Raw genomic sequence first — 16,045 nt, 5'->3', positions numbered from 1 at the left:
AATATTCAGTCATCTTGATTGGAGACACACATGAGTATCATGTGGACTTTATACAAGCTCTACACAAACAGATTTCTGGTCGTCTGGAGGTTTCTACAGAGCAGGAGAGTGATGTCATTCTATTTTTCTGTCCTGTTTTAGCTGGTCTTCATTGTCATCTTGCTGTACAGGAGGTAAACAAGAGAAAAGGTAAACAAGATTTAAGATTTTATTTGTCACATACACAGTTGTGTGCAGTAAATATATAAGTATTGAGTACTGTATTAACAGTGAAAAGAAGCATACATTTTATACATTTAAAACTTAAACTAAAAATGCTCAAGGAATGTTGATACACAAAAAAGTTGTAACACAAAAATAACATTTATCTATATACTTTAATATACTATATATTTATTCATTGCACATGTTTTTGTTTCTGTTTGTCTAAATGTTGATAAATAAAACTGATGATCTTCATTTTCTTCAGACAAGCTTGCTGTTCTCATTTTTCTCCATGATAAGCTGGATGCAGCCTCTGTCCCATACAACAGTGAATATGTGAACAGGTCACATATTTTCATTGTGGACCATTTCTTCTATGATGCTGTAGGACGACCTGCCTCTGAGATAAAGAGAAATGCTGTTTATGCAGTCTCACACTGGCTAAACATCAAGATGACCTGATTAATTTATTATAGAGAAGTACTGTGTTTCCTGATTGCTGGCCTGAAACACAGTTGAAAAGTCACCTTTTTTCTCAGAATTATAAACACAATCCCATACAACTACACAATTTGAACAAACTGTATAAATCTGAGTAGATTGTGTTCTATTTCATCAGTTACATTATTTATTAATTATTAATTTAGTAATTCAATTATATCATTCATTTATTTCATAATTTTATCATCCAATTTTGATCCAGTTGTATTATTATTTTATATTCATCTTTATTTTATCTAGTATTCTGTTTTTACATGACTTTCTTAAAGTTGTTTAAGTCATGCTGTATTGTCTTTTAATGTTGATATAAGTCTCCAATGGTGTCCATCTCAAGGGTTTTATTAACATCAACGAGCATGTTGTGAACAGTACATTTCCACTGTATACTACTACCTGCTAAATCTGCTTCCGGAATCTTAGTTAGTCCGGACATAAACAAAGCTAAACTGAGCGTTGAACTCAACTAAGATTGTTTAATAAACCATCTTTATTATTATTTCATCACTTTGTCTCCTGTCTGCTTAACTCACAACAGATCAAGAAGGTACCCTTGGTTGGCCTGAGTTTGCATGTGTCAGCATGGGTTTACTCAGATTTCCTCCCACAGGAACACAGAGAATGTCCAGGACCATTTGATATAAGTACAAACAAAAACAACTCTTGTAAACTTCAGAAAATACCATTTGTGAATGCAGTTTGAAAACTGTCTGGAACGCTGTGATGGCTGGTTAGGCTTAGCTGATTAGGAGCAGTACTTCCATAATACCAAACTATGGCTGCGTTTGAAACTGCATATTTTGTTATTATATAATAGGCGAGAAACAGTATCAGTATAACAGTGGCGGCTGGTGACTTCTTTTTTTTTGAAGTGCACGATGCAAAGTTCGTCACAACATGTATGTAGCTTGTCATGTGTGTGGTTCGTCATTTCAAAATATGTGTTCTGCACTTTGAGAGATCGTGTGTGCATCACGTGTCATGCCAAAATAAGTGCTTGCTGCCTTTAACTTGAACTTGAAAAGAGACGCTCGCGTTTGCCAGATACTCGCATAATCTCATGTCTAATCAGAGTTTACTGTTAAGGGAGTGTCTTGCGTGTATTTAGGGAACGTGAGCGTCTCTTTTACCATAAACGGTTTTGACGCGTCTGCAGCAGGCACTTATTTTGACAAAACACGTGATGCACACAGGATCTCTCCACACGCAGGACACATATTTTGGAAAAGGGAACCACACACATGATACTCCGAACACTTATTTTGAATTATAGCATCCTCGGAAGAGCAGTCACGAGCCGCCACTGCAGTATAACCCTTTTCACACAGAGATTACACAAAACACACAGAAAAAGTAGTCTGGGACTGTTTGATTTTTGGTTCTTTCACACTGCCAATGATTTTCCTGCTGTTCTATTATGCTGGTAAATGATCTCAGCATGGATAGTGAAGAGCTCACTGATCTCTGCTTCAGTCCATTTTGCAGACATTTCTCAGTGTGAATGTTTATCTGCATTTAAATCCCCCATTTTAAAGACCTGAGCATAACTTCTTTTTGCGATGACACATGCATTCTATACGACACGCCTCGGCAATTGTTGTGTCTTTGTTCACATGTGACGCTTTCTGTAAATGTTACGGCAATATAACTAGGTGCCCTTTACTGGAGCAATCCCAGAACATTTGCGGAACATGCTTGTGTTCACACAGAAGCCTCTCTGCCAATTTTACAAAAATTTCTGAGATCAAAGTCCTACGTGAGTGGGGTTTGTGTGACAAAAGATGTATGTACGAATCCATATACTTATAAAAAAGTAGGCAAAAAGTACCAGGATGTAGGGCTAGAAAATGATTAAAAAATAATTGATTCCTCGATTTTAAGGCGTTGGGAATCGAGAGTCGATTTCAAAGGTTGGAATCGATTCCATAAAAGGGAATACAAACCCCTCCCATATGAATCACACAGTCACCTGCAAATATAAGTTTACACTTCGGAAAAACGGAAATAGATCAAATCTAGAGTTGTAGAATGTAAAATCATTGTTAAGATCCATCAGACGGTCTCTTTTTTTCTGCATTCAATAAACATTTATCTATACCATGAGGAGGATTTATGAACCAAGATGATGTGACGCAACTGATGCTGGAAGGTCGCATAACAATGACAACATGGCAAATGTAATATGTATTTACTGATTCAAATAAGTACCACTCAAGACAGTATGCAATTTCGGGCGTAGACAATGACTACATAAACATAGAGGCTCCAACAAGGAGCTTTTAGGGAAGTTTATTTTATAACAGTACTGTGAAGTGATCTTACAGTAGATGAAAAGCATTTTAAAAAAGACTGTACTTGGTACAGTATGCAACACAACTCTCTACACTGTTTAATGCAGCATAGTTTTTTTTAATCACGCTTACAACTAATGAGCATTTTGGTGTGACTTATTCAAGCTGAAACAGAATCTCTGTGAAGTTGGCACCCCATATTATTAAACAATTTCCAAAACTATATCATTCGTTTGTGCTGTGTTTGTGCTGATTTGTGCAGCAGAAATGAACATTTGTGCTGGTTTGGTGATTGAGATATTAAACATTACTTTTTTGGCTGTGTGACGTCATTCTCCACCCCATGTTGTCCAAATCCCTCCAAAACGGCGGCGTTCGTTTGTGCTCGATTTGTGCCGGTTTGTGCCGTGGCAACAAACGCTGTAATAACTTCCCTTCGTGAGATATAAGAAGAATATATTCGGTAGCCGTGACGTCACTCTCCACCCCATATCGTCCAAATCGAATCAAAACGGTGCTGTTCGTTTGTGCTCGATTTGTGCTGGTTTGTGCCGTTAAAATGACCAGTGTATCTATTTCCGTTGCCTAGAAATAACACATTTGTTTCTGGGCAGTGACGTCATTCTCCACCCCAGGTCGTCTAAATCATGCCAAACAGGCGCCGTTCGTTTGTGCTCAATTTGTGCCGGTTTGTGCAGTTAAAAGAAATCCGGCAATATATTCATTCTCTTTTATAACAAGCATCCAAATTTGATGATTAAGTTACGTCACTCTCCACCCCATGTTGTCCAAATAGCCCCAAATCTACGCCGTTCGTTTGTGCTCGAATTGTGCCCGTTTGTGCCGTTTAAACAAATGCTCTAACTGCTTACCATCCTGAGATACGACAAGAATATTTTCGGGAGCGCTGACGTCACTCTCCACCCCACGTCGTCCAAATCCATTCAAACCGGCGCAGTTCGTTTGTGCTCGATTTGTGCTGGTTTGTGCCGTTATAAGGACAAGCGTATCTATTTCCGTTGCTTAGAAATAACAATTTTGATTCAGGGCAGTGACGTCACTCTCCACCCCACGTCGTCCAAATCGACCCAAACCAGCGCCGTTCGTTTGTGCTCAATTTGTGCTGGTTTGTGCAGTAGAAAGAAACAACATAACTTACTCCCATCCTCGACATCACAGTGTTTTACTTTGTGAGACGTTGCGCAGACTCTACAGCATATGACATCAAACTGTCGCGAGAGAAGCTCTCGCGCAACAGTGAGTTGCGCTGCTCGAATTAAATAAAACATTTAACTTTTTTTAAAAGTTGCATTTTCTCTAAATTCGTCAATCAGAGGGAAAGAGTTAGGTGGCTTTTATCAGTGTGCCTTACAAAATCAATAACACCGGTGTGCATCTTGAGAAAAAACAATGCAACGGATACATTTAAAAAGGTCCGTGGAAGGTACCAGCCTCGTCTCCAAGACAGGTCCCAAAAGTTTAGTCTTTTGTCCATTTTGTAATATATACTTCATATTTTGATGGTTTAACTTATAGTTCAATGTAAGGGGGGGGGGGGGAGTTTCAAGCAAATATTGTACTGCAGTATACTGTAAGTACTGTTGTGCACTAATTGGCTGGTGTGAATAAGCTTGATTTCAAAATAAAAATGAAAAAAAAAACCTTTCAATGTGTGGTGTCTTGAATACTTTGAAAAGATGTCAAAAGTCCTTCTGCCCCCTTAAAACATTTATTTACATCTAGCAGTGCATAGTGGGAAAACAAAACAGGAAATAAGATCAGGCAGTGGGGAAAGGTAAGCATGTGCTCTCAGACAAAATACTTAGTAAAAAGTACTAAAAGCATGTCAGGACAATTTGCAGGATACTTTAAAAATACTAAAAATCAATACTAAGTGTTGAATTGATTGTTTTTCACATTTGTCAATTTTAAGCTCCAAATATATCAAGCTATAATTATAAATGTATTCTGCTGAAGTCATTTGAAAGCTTTATAAGGAGCATAATGAGTTGCCAACTTAATGAAGAAATGTAGTTTTCTGTTAATCTTTGGAATGATCTGGATCAGAAAGGCAGTAACTTTACAAAAAAAAAATAGTCAGACGCATTAAGACTCATTTTATGAACAAAGATTGACCAATTTATTAAAAAGTTAAAACTCAAAAAGCCCAGGGGCCTCATTTATCAACATTGCGTAGAAAATGTTCTATATTTGTACCTACGAATGAAATTTAGAATGTGCCTAAGTACAAAAAAAATCGGGATTTATCAAACGTGCGCATGTGGTTCGTACGCACATCAGTAAGTAATCCTTGATGATAAATCCCATGTGTTCTTAAGCACCATGCTCGTGCACGTTCATGGTCATTTGCATTCCGAAACGCCTCCAATGAACCATATATGGTGACAACACCTCCCGTTATAAGTCACGTGGTTGTGCTTTTACCCATATCGCAATAATGGCAAGGAATTTTACAGACACAGAAATTGAGTTACTGGTGGATGAGGTTAAATCCTAATAACACATCTGTTTGGTTCACTTAGTGCGGGAGGAATGACTTACAAAAAAAAAACAAATCTGCATGGGAACATGTTACCAGTGAGTTTAACTCCATTAGGTATGAGAACACTTCTAGAAATAAAAAAGTGGTTTGACATTAAATTATTAGCCAAAAAAAACCCCACGTCACAGCACACCGACGTGAAATCAGTCCAACTGTAGGAGGACAGACAATGACAGAACTTGGACAGCTGCATAACCATCATCATCATCGGCGCGATCTTTGAAAACGCGCTCCCGGCGGAATGGATTATTTGCCAAGTCTTTCAATAATGCAAGATAAGCCATTGCACTGTGTCAAGCATTTGACGGAGCTTTCTTATATAGGGTTAGACACTAATTTCATTAATTAACTTCAACACTGATTTGCAGTTACTTTATTAACAGTAATAATTTTTAACACCTGGGGGTGGATAATAAATACACAAAGTGTTCTTTTAACGCTGGGGATGGACGGTCCTGTGTAGTATCGCTATTCTACCACTAGATGCTCTGCGTACGCATACTCCGAGGTGTGCGTATATTTACACAGATTTCTACGTATAAGTGCAATTTGATAAATTCCACACTTTGCGTAAAACTGTTCCTACACACACTTTACGCACACTTCTGTTCGTACGCACGCTTGATAAATGAGGCCCCAGAAACATCACCACATTCACTAGTCAAAGTAGAAATAAGAGTGTCTAGATATCGTTTAAATTTTAGTCTTCTGAAATGTATCTAATGTAAATCTACTATCATGTAAATCAACTAAATTAAATAAGCATGTTTGCAACCTTAGTATAAGCTGTTTAGGCTGTTAGAAATAAGCTTTATGTCACTGGCCGATGGATTATATTAAAAATAATAAATTTTTTGATCAGATGCCAAGGAGACCATCCTGTGGAAGGGATGACATCATTAATGTCATCAGTGCTGCAAAAGAACAGATTATTAGAGGACAAAATATAGCAGTTCCATCAGAAAAGGTGTGGGTTGATTTAAGCCAACAGTTAAACAGCAAAGTTTCACCAAAGAACCTTTACACTTTTGTTAAGACAAATAGGCACAATATCTGGCAAATCCTCAACCTATGCGAAAATGACACAAATGATGAAGACCCAAAAAGTGACGGCTCACAAGAAAACACAACAGATTTAAACTACCCAAGGTCAGATACAAATCAGAAATGTCAATCCTACGACATTCAGTTTGAGATCAGTCTTTCCCATCAGAAATGGATTGAAATCTGGCCAGAAAAAGTTTTTTACAAAGACAACAGCCTACTCAGCACATGTAAAAGGGAATACACAGTCCTGAAACGCAGTGCATGGACTCATATTCTGTATGAAGAAATATGGAAAAATATCAAAACCTCATGCACTCTAAGATTCAGGAGAGCAAAAATTTATCCAAGTGCTACAACTCACTATATAGATATAATTGGGCACTGCACAGAGTGTGATGCACAACTATCTATGACAGCTGAAAAAATCCCTGCATCTAATGAACCAGTTGTGTTTAAATGTAAGATGAGCAATGTTGATGACAGTCTTCACTCTGGCAAAGCAAAACGCAAATTATCAGGAGAACTGAGAACACGTGTGTCTAAAGAACTCTGGGAAGCTAAAAAAACACCACATGTTTGGCGAGCAGCGGAGGCATACAAAATGATGGATGTTGGTGACCCAGAGCCTAGCCATCTACCAAATCTGGCAACTTTAAGAAAAGCCAAACAAGAGATGGGTGACAAAGAACTTGGAGACAAAGACCCAATCACATCACTGCATCTTCTAAAATACAGTGTTCCCTTCAATGGAAGCATTCATGACATAGGCCTTGATAAGTTTTTTTGTCATTACTGGACTCCATCTCAGATGCAGGTTTTCCAGATGAAATCCAAACACTCACCAGCTATTGTTAGTTTTGATGCAACAGGTACAGTTGTGAAAAGACTGAAAAGACCTTGTGGCAATTCTGGGCATATCTTCCTGTACCAAGGAGTTTTCTGCTCACAGGGAGATCATATTCCAGTAGTGCAAATGCTATCAGAGAATCATACTATCACTTCAATTGCAAACTGGCTCATCGAATGGCAACGAGCAGGTGCTGCTGTGCCGAAAGAGGCAGTCTGTGATTTCTCTTTGGCAATGCTTGGAGGACTGGTTAAAGCCTTCACTCCTTACACAGACTTGAAAACATATGTCAATCAGTGCTTTGGATTATTGACAAAGAAGTCCCAAGACTTGAAGCTTCCACCCTGCTTCATCAGAGTTGACGTTGCACACTGCATCAAGCTCATTAGCCGGTGGGAATGCCTAAGACATCGGGGAAACAGAATTAGAGAATTCTATCTAAGAGCAATGGCACAACTTTTACAATCGGATTCACTTGAAGATGCAAAGGAACTAATTCATTCAATTGCAGTTGTTGCCTTCAGTGAATCAGAAGGGAATGATGACAGGGGTATACCTGTTGTCTCAGAAACATGCAAAGCACAGCTGAAGAAACGAATTGCAGAGGGTGTCTTGCCATGCATCCCTGAAGACCATTCAGTGGATGTGACAGAAATTGAGGAATCACTACACACAGATTTGAAAACCTGGGTCACAGAAATCTGTGAAGAAAGTAAGATGATTGCAGCACATCATGGCGACCGAGACAATCTACATTTCCTTCCAGAGCTTATCCCAAATATTAAAAGATTGGCATGCTACCTGCCTCTTTGGACAGCTGTGATGGTTCCACTCTTCAAAAGTGTACACAACACAGCAAGCTCTGCGAATGCTGAAGCAGAGTTTAAAAACATAAAACATGGTCTCTTCAAACATGAATTCCTCCCTATCCGAATTGACCGTTTTGTCATACGTCACCTTGAGTTTCTTGAAGGTAACATGAGGCTTTCCTCTGCACCAGTAAAGACAACAGATACTAAAACAAAGAATCAGAAGACTGAGTCTGAAACTATCCAGAGTGAGCAGAATACAGAGGTTAAGCCACTATCAGTGGAAGAAGAGCCTGTTGAAAATTGGAAAGGCCTCAGTGTTCCACCAAAAAAGCGGCTGTCCTACCTGACCCCTTGCTCTGAGTGGTTGCATGCAGACACAAGCCTAACAAGAAAAAGGACCAAAATTAATATCTTAAAAAATGGCAACTACCAGGCAACACCCATCACAGTTGACAAAACACTTGTAAGTGTCATCAATACCTGTGCATTTGACTCCTTTTGTCAGTGCCTTTGCTCTGCATTCTGTGACAGTGAATCATTCAGCCATTATCTCAACAAAGAGCTCACAAAAATTGAAATGTTTGATTTGGTAAAGACCATTGTCACAAAAGGAGTTGGAAAAGATACCTACGTAAAGAGGGCTAAAATGCTGTTGGAAACATTTCAGTGTGATTATCTAAAATCAGGTGTGAGGCAGGTTAACGCAGATTGCAATGTTGCTACCATAATCACATCAGCAATGAAACACGTACCAAGTGCAACAATTACAAGTGAGTGCTCTTCTCCATACTGCAGCCGAAATACAAAATTTTCAAGAACCATCTGTCTCCTACCAGTCAATGAAGATATTCTAAAAACTGGTGGACTGAAAACCCTTCAAGCAGCATTGGAAGATGGGCTACACCTCAACAGGTCCACGTGTCTGAAAACACTGAGGTCACCAGAAGATTGCCCAGATTGCTGGAAAATGAAAGACGATTCATCAGTGAAATTCCTCTGCAATGGCTCAGTCACACACAGCTGCATAACTGGACAACTACTTTGCATTGAAACAGGTGCAGATACTAACCATCCACTGTGTGAAATCCCTGTAAACATGGACCTGGACAATCATCTGTTCACGTTGCGAGGTGTTGTCGCATTCATTCCAGGACCTACAAGAGCATCCACTGGACATTATGTAGCTTACTGCAGAAGAACCTCACTTGGCTGGGAAAAGTATGATGACTTGTCTGAGCGCATCACAACAGTCTCAGCAAAAACAAAAATACAACCCCATGTCATATTGTTTACAAAGGAGGACTAGGTTTTTGGTTAATTACTTACTTGCACTGGTCTCTGCAGCTTCAATACTTTATTTTTGAAAAACAGTTCTTTTCTTTAGTATTTTCCGGTTCTTGTTTACACTTCCCTAACAATAATTAATATAACTTTCTTGTTGATAAGTGCATTTACTGGCATTATAATAGTTGAAACATGTCCATGGTTCTTTAAAAGTATTTGTACAATCTCCAGTAATTGTTCTGTTTGTCTGCTTATACTTACTATTTTACACCAGCTTTGACAACTAGATTTGTTCTGTGTTTAAGAGACTTGTTCTAGTTTTAAAAGATAATGTTGCATTCTGTATGATATCTATATTGTTCTTATATTTATTTGATATTAATTTACATGGTTACCAAGCTGAGAAAAACAGCAGAGCAAAACAATTAATTAAAATATATAAATCTCAAAAGTATATTTTTTTGGAGTTCCTGAGAACTAAGAGAATGGCGAGTAGTCTATATGATTAACGTTACTAAAAATAGGCTATATATATATATATATATATATATATATATATATATATATATATATAAACATATATATATATATATATATAAACGATACACATATAAAATAAAAAATATAAAAACGATACACACCTCACCTGACACTGATCTAATTGTTAGGTTCCTCTGAGAAAGATCTTAGTAGCCTCTGGAATTGTTAAGTGCTCTGATTATTGAATATCATTCAATCATCTACAAAATACATTGGCCCTCATTTATCAAACGAGAAAAAATCCTCTCACGTGTGATTGATTAAACTTATGCGGCCAATTCTGTCGCACGAATGAACGGATGTTCATAAATGAGGCGGCTGAAAACAATCGTCATTTGAATATTAATAGCCTCGCCCTTAGAGTTTACGATATTAAAACCTTAACCGGACACGCAGAGGAACTTCTCCATGGATACTGAACTTTGACCTTTCAAGTTCAAACGAAGTAGCTTACTAAAAATAAAAATCGTGAAAGAGCTAGATCACTGAAGAGAAATTAATCTTAACACCAAAAACGCCAACATTGTAATTTCAAATAATCAAATATTAACATAATTATATAAGTAGGCTATTTAATAAGTATCTGTAGTATTTTAGTGTGTAGTGTATATAAAGCACACAATTCATCATATTTAAGCTGTGTAGTATAATTTTTAATAATAATTATTATTTAATTAATAATCATTTTTATGATGAAATCAATGTATAAATAAATAAATCATCCTGTATATAGCCTATGTGAATTTCAGTGCAGGTTTTGCACATTCTACGTAGGTAGAAATAGTACATTTGTGACAAATCATACAAAATACGTTTATCTTTCTCTTCAAACGGAGTGTAAAACAAACTCTCTCACGCAGGCACGCGCGCACAGCTGCGTGTAAATTAAATGCACTCTCATATTGTTGAGCTTGAACGGCTGTTTTACTATATGAAATTATAAAGTTTTTTCTGTGGGGAAAAATTGAGCAGAAATCCCATTTTCTATTTGATAAACTATATAAAAACATTTTGCTAACCTTTTCTCGTTATTACTTTCCAGAGTAAAACAGACCGAGCAGAGCATAGCGCGAGAGCTTCTCGAAAGCATGCAGATCTGTTTGCCATCGAAACCCTCTCGCGACAGTTTGATGTCATATGCTGTAGAGTCTGCGCAACGTCTCACAAAGTAAAACACTGTGATGTCGAGGATGGGAGTAAGTTATGTTGTTTCTTTCTACTGCACAAACCAGCACAAATTGAGCACAAACGAACGGCGCTGGTTTGGGTCGGTTTGGACGACGTGGGGTGGAGAGTGGCGTCGCTGCCCTGAATCAGAGTTGTTGTTTCTGAGCGGCGGAAGTGGATACGCTTGTCCTTATAACGGCACAAACCAGCACAAATCGAGCACAAACGAACTGCGCCGGTTTGAATGGATTTGGACGACGTGGGGTGGAGAGTGACGTCAGCGCTCCCGAAAATATTCTCGTCGTATCTCAGGATGGTAAGCAGTTAGAGCATTTGTTTAAACGGCACAAACGGGCACAATTCGAGCACAAACGAACGGCGTGGATTTGGGGCTGTTTGGACGGCATGGGGTGGAGAGTGACGTAACTTAATCATCAAATTTAGATGCTTGTTATAATAGAGAATGAATATATTGCCGGATTTCTTTTAACTGCACAAACCGGCACAAATTGAGCACAAACGAACGGCGCCTGTTTGGCATGATTTAGACGACCTGGGGTGGAGAATGACGTCACTGCCCAGAAACAAATGTGTTATTTCTAGGCAACGGAAATAGATACACTGGTCATTTTAACGGCACAAACCAGCACAAATCAAGCACAAACGAACAGCGCCGTTTTGATTCGATTTGGACGATATGGGGTGGAGAGTGACGTCACGGCTACCGAATATATTCTTCTTATTTCTCACGAAGGGAAGTTATTACAGCGTTTGTTGCCACGGCACAAACCGGCACAAATCGAGCACAAACGAACGCCGCCGTTTTGGAGGGATTTGGACAACATGGGGTGGAGAATGACGTCACACAGCCAAAAAAGTAATGTTTAATATCTCAAACACCAAACCAGCACAAATGTTCATTTCTGCTGCACAAATCAGCACAAACACAGCACAAACGAATGGTATAGTTTTGGAAATTGTTTAATAATATGGGGTGCCAACTTCACAGAGATTGAAACAGACCATAGCAATGCCACCACAGGCATTTTAGATTTAGGATAGTTTTTAATGATAAAAACAAAAACTGTAAACATGAAAAGCATGTTCCTGCCACACTGAGGGTGGACACACACCTGCTGCTAAATGTCTCAGTTACGTATGTAACCCTCGTTCCCTGAAGGAAGAGAACGGAGACATCACGTTGTGACCGACAAATTGGGAACTCGCTTAGAGAGGACCGAGTTTGGACTTCCCTGATGTAGGACAATCCTCCTTTCAGCCAAAGCCTCCTGATTCTGAAGTTGAGAGTGAGATAAATTGTGGTTGCGGAATTCAAGACCGAGCGGGTGAAGAAAAGGAGCGCTTCCACCGTCTGTTTAGTTTAGGCCCTGTTTACATGTACATGGTTATTTAAAAAGAACTGAGACATTTCCCTTCATTTGCGCCCTTCGTTTACACGCAAACTGAGAACTCGCCTCTGAAACTGATTCTTTCTAAAATCTTTGGCCAGAGATTTTGAAAATCTTCGGTTGCACGGTTGCATGTGCAGGGCCAGCGCTAAGGGACCACTGTTTGCAGATGAGCAAAATCTCAGGGACCCTGTGCTGTCAGCCTGCTGGGGGCCCTAAGTGGGCCAATAATGGGCCATCCGCTTGCTTCAGGGGAAGTGAGAAGGAAGAGAAGATGCCATCTCAGCTGAGAGGGCAGTAGGGGAAAGAGAGCAAAGGTTATGCCTGAAATTAACTGTTAAATGTAATGAAGAAGTGGTCAGATAGATGGAGAGGAGTGACCTTAATGTTGTCGGCCGTGCAGTTGCGTGTTTAGATGAGATCAAGCTGGTTTCCTGACCTGTGAGTGGCAGCGGTGGTGAGGCGAGTGAGGTTGAATGAGGAGGTGAGTGTGTGAAAGTCTGCAGCATAGGGCTTCTCCAGGTGGATGTTAAAGTCGGCAAGTATGATAAGAGGGCTGCTGTCTTCAGGAAATGTGGAGCGCAGCATATCCAGCTCCTCTGTAAAGTTCAAAAGTGGACCTGGAGGGCGATAAACTATTACAATGTGAAGTTGAGAAGAAGAGTTTATGTTAACAGAATGGTATTCAAAAGTGTTATTTGTGCCTGCAAGTGCTGCCCCCGGAGGAGGCAGACTCGGCCATGGCTTTGTTATGTCCTGCACGCCCTTCTGTTTTACATTGACATAACGCATAGCTTTAGGACCTCAGATCAGAAATTTATCTGTTACAGTGGTCAACAGAATCTACCTACACACATGTTGTTTGGGAGGATTACAAGAAAAATTCTCCTAACTCATTCAAAAACAAATTAAAGCAGATTCTATCAAATACCAACAAATAAAAAATCTGTAAGTGACTGACTTTGTTAAAAATCTTATAATGGGCCGTGTTTTGATCTTCCATACAATAACTCAAACACAAACCTCAAAAACAATACAGAAATGGGTCACTGATCTCAAAACCAAGCTTCTGCTATAGCCATATTCCAGTTATATTCCAGTATATTCCAGTTATCTGACCTGAACCCTACAGAAAATTAGAGGAGTGAACAGAAGAGGAGAAGCACCAACATGGAGCTGGGAATCTAAAGGGTCTGGAGTGATTCTGTTCCTGGTTCCACCCAGGCGGGTTCGCTTCCCAGTTTGTTAGTTCATTATCATGGGTTAAAGAACAGGTAGAAAGGCCTTCTGCAGTAAGCCCAGGATCCACCTCTTCTCATCTAGAGACGGAAGGTTTATGCAGGCACTGGTAGTGGCAGCTTCAGTGGCGGTTTGGTAGGGATTCCCAATTCGCCGGTCACAACGTGACGTCATAGTGACCAACTGAAAGGGAACGTATTGGTTACGTATGTAACACTCGTTCCCTGAAGGAAGGGAACGGAGACGTCATATCCCATTGCCACAGTTTGCTATACCGTTCCTGATGTCGGCCGGGCACTAGATGTTCGGCTTTCTAAGCGTATAAAGCTGATTTGGCACCTAATGCTTGTTAAATTCTTGCGTGGCGGGGTGGCGCAAGCAGATGCAAATACCTGCATGCCAAGTTCATTGGCGTTTTAGTAGCTTCTTGAAGTAGTTCCCAATTCATCGGTCACGACGTGACGTCTCTGTCCCTTTTTTTCAAGGAAAGAGGGTTACATATGCTAACATGTGTGCATTTTTTGTAAGGTATGTTTGTAAAATCTACTTAAATGTCTTAATGTAACTAAAGGCCTAGTACTGGATTGATCTAAACCCTGTCTGGGAAGCTGCCCCAAAATGTTTTAACCCTTGTGCATTTTTCAAACTTTGAAAATCCACTACATTAAACGGCTGTAAAATTTATCAGATTTTTTTGCAGATCTGTTAATCAACCTCAGTACTGATTAAAACTACCAAATGTTGACAAAAATCCAGGATTTTAACTCTTTAATTGCCAGGTTCATAAATTATGTCATTTTGGGAAAACACACACACACACACACACACACACACATACATACAAATACGCTGTTATTCTCCATATAACTCAATTTACATGCCCAAAAATAAAGCTTTGTTTTTGCACATACCTACTAAAGGGTTGATGGTGCCACGTGGTGATCAGCCCAGTCTCCTGAAAATGCGTATAAATAGCACGATGTGTAAAACTCGTGCAATACATACGCCAAATTCCACTTTGGCGTGCATATGATACGCAAGTCCTTCCCATTCACTTAAACGGGGCATCTTTTTTTGTCGTTTTATTTATTGTTTTCTCAATTTTTTTGCAATTTTTTTACCATTTTCGCTTGGGTTTAGGGTTAGAACAACTTTTTGTTATATAAAAATGACATCCTAACCCAAACCCCAACTCTAACCCCAACTCCAAGCGACAATGGCTTAAATATGGACAAAAACATTGATAAACCTGTATATTAAATAACCTTATTAAGCTAATCTAAAATCTAACCCTAAACCCAAGCGAAAATGGTTTAAAAAACAGAAAAAAATTGAGAAACCAATAAATAAAACGACAAAAAAGATGCCACGTCTAAGTGAATGGGAAGGACTTGCGTGTCGTGTGCACGCCGGAGTGGAGTTTGGCGTGTGTATTGCACGAGTTTTGCACTTCGTGCTATTTATACGCAACCTCAGGAGACTGTATTGGATCAACAGTAAAAATGACAAATTTGACCTTTTTGCAAAAGGAAAAACCTCAAATAATCAAAAATGCATGATTATATGATGTCATGGCTTTGCAAACAAAACATTTCGTTATGATGGAAGTCAATGGGGGAAAACAGTAAATGAGGGAGAAAAAAAATTAAATCTGATGCTGCACAAAAACTAACAATGCATCAAAGCCAATGTTTTTACCAATCTTTGACATTCCCAAGACTGTGAAAAAGGTACAAAAAAATCCAGTCCACAATAACTTTTTATATGGAAAATCAGTCATTTTGTGTGTTTTTCCCCAATCAGTGAGATCATTTATGAACTTGGAAATAAAAGAGTTTGTGTAAACATTTGTAGTTTTGATCAGGACTGAGGTTGATTAACATATTGATGCAAAAAAGAAAAAATATTAATCTGATACATTTTTACAGAAGCTTAATTTAATGGATATTTTCATCCTGAACAACACGAAAGGGTAGTAAATTTGCTCACGGTGTATTGTTGAGTTTTTACAAAATATAAAAGCAATTTCCCAAAATATGTGTCAATATAAGATTTGTCACCAAAAGTCATTTGCTGAAACACAGAGAAAGTTTTGTCCAAATTAAGACTCAAAAAACCCAATAGTGGATGAAATCATCCCCAAC

The 16,045-nt window shown here is 38.9% G+C and overlaps 1 protein-coding gene across 3 annotated transcripts in view; it reads left to right on the top strand.

Moving 5' to 3' along the window:
* The window catches only part of LOC129439929 (uncharacterized), a 112,370-nt gene that overhangs the window by 65,296 nt on the left and 31,029 nt on the right, over positions 1–16,045 (top strand). The window lies entirely within an intron of this gene.

Source organism: Misgurnus anguillicaudatus, chromosome 22 (assembly GCF_027580225.2).
Source record: "Misgurnus anguillicaudatus chromosome 22, ASM2758022v2, whole genome shotgun sequence".
Lineage (NCBI taxonomy): Eukaryota > Metazoa > Chordata > Actinopteri > Cypriniformes > Cobitidae > Misgurnus > Misgurnus anguillicaudatus.
This window is presented reverse-complemented; position numbering and strand designations above follow the sequence as displayed.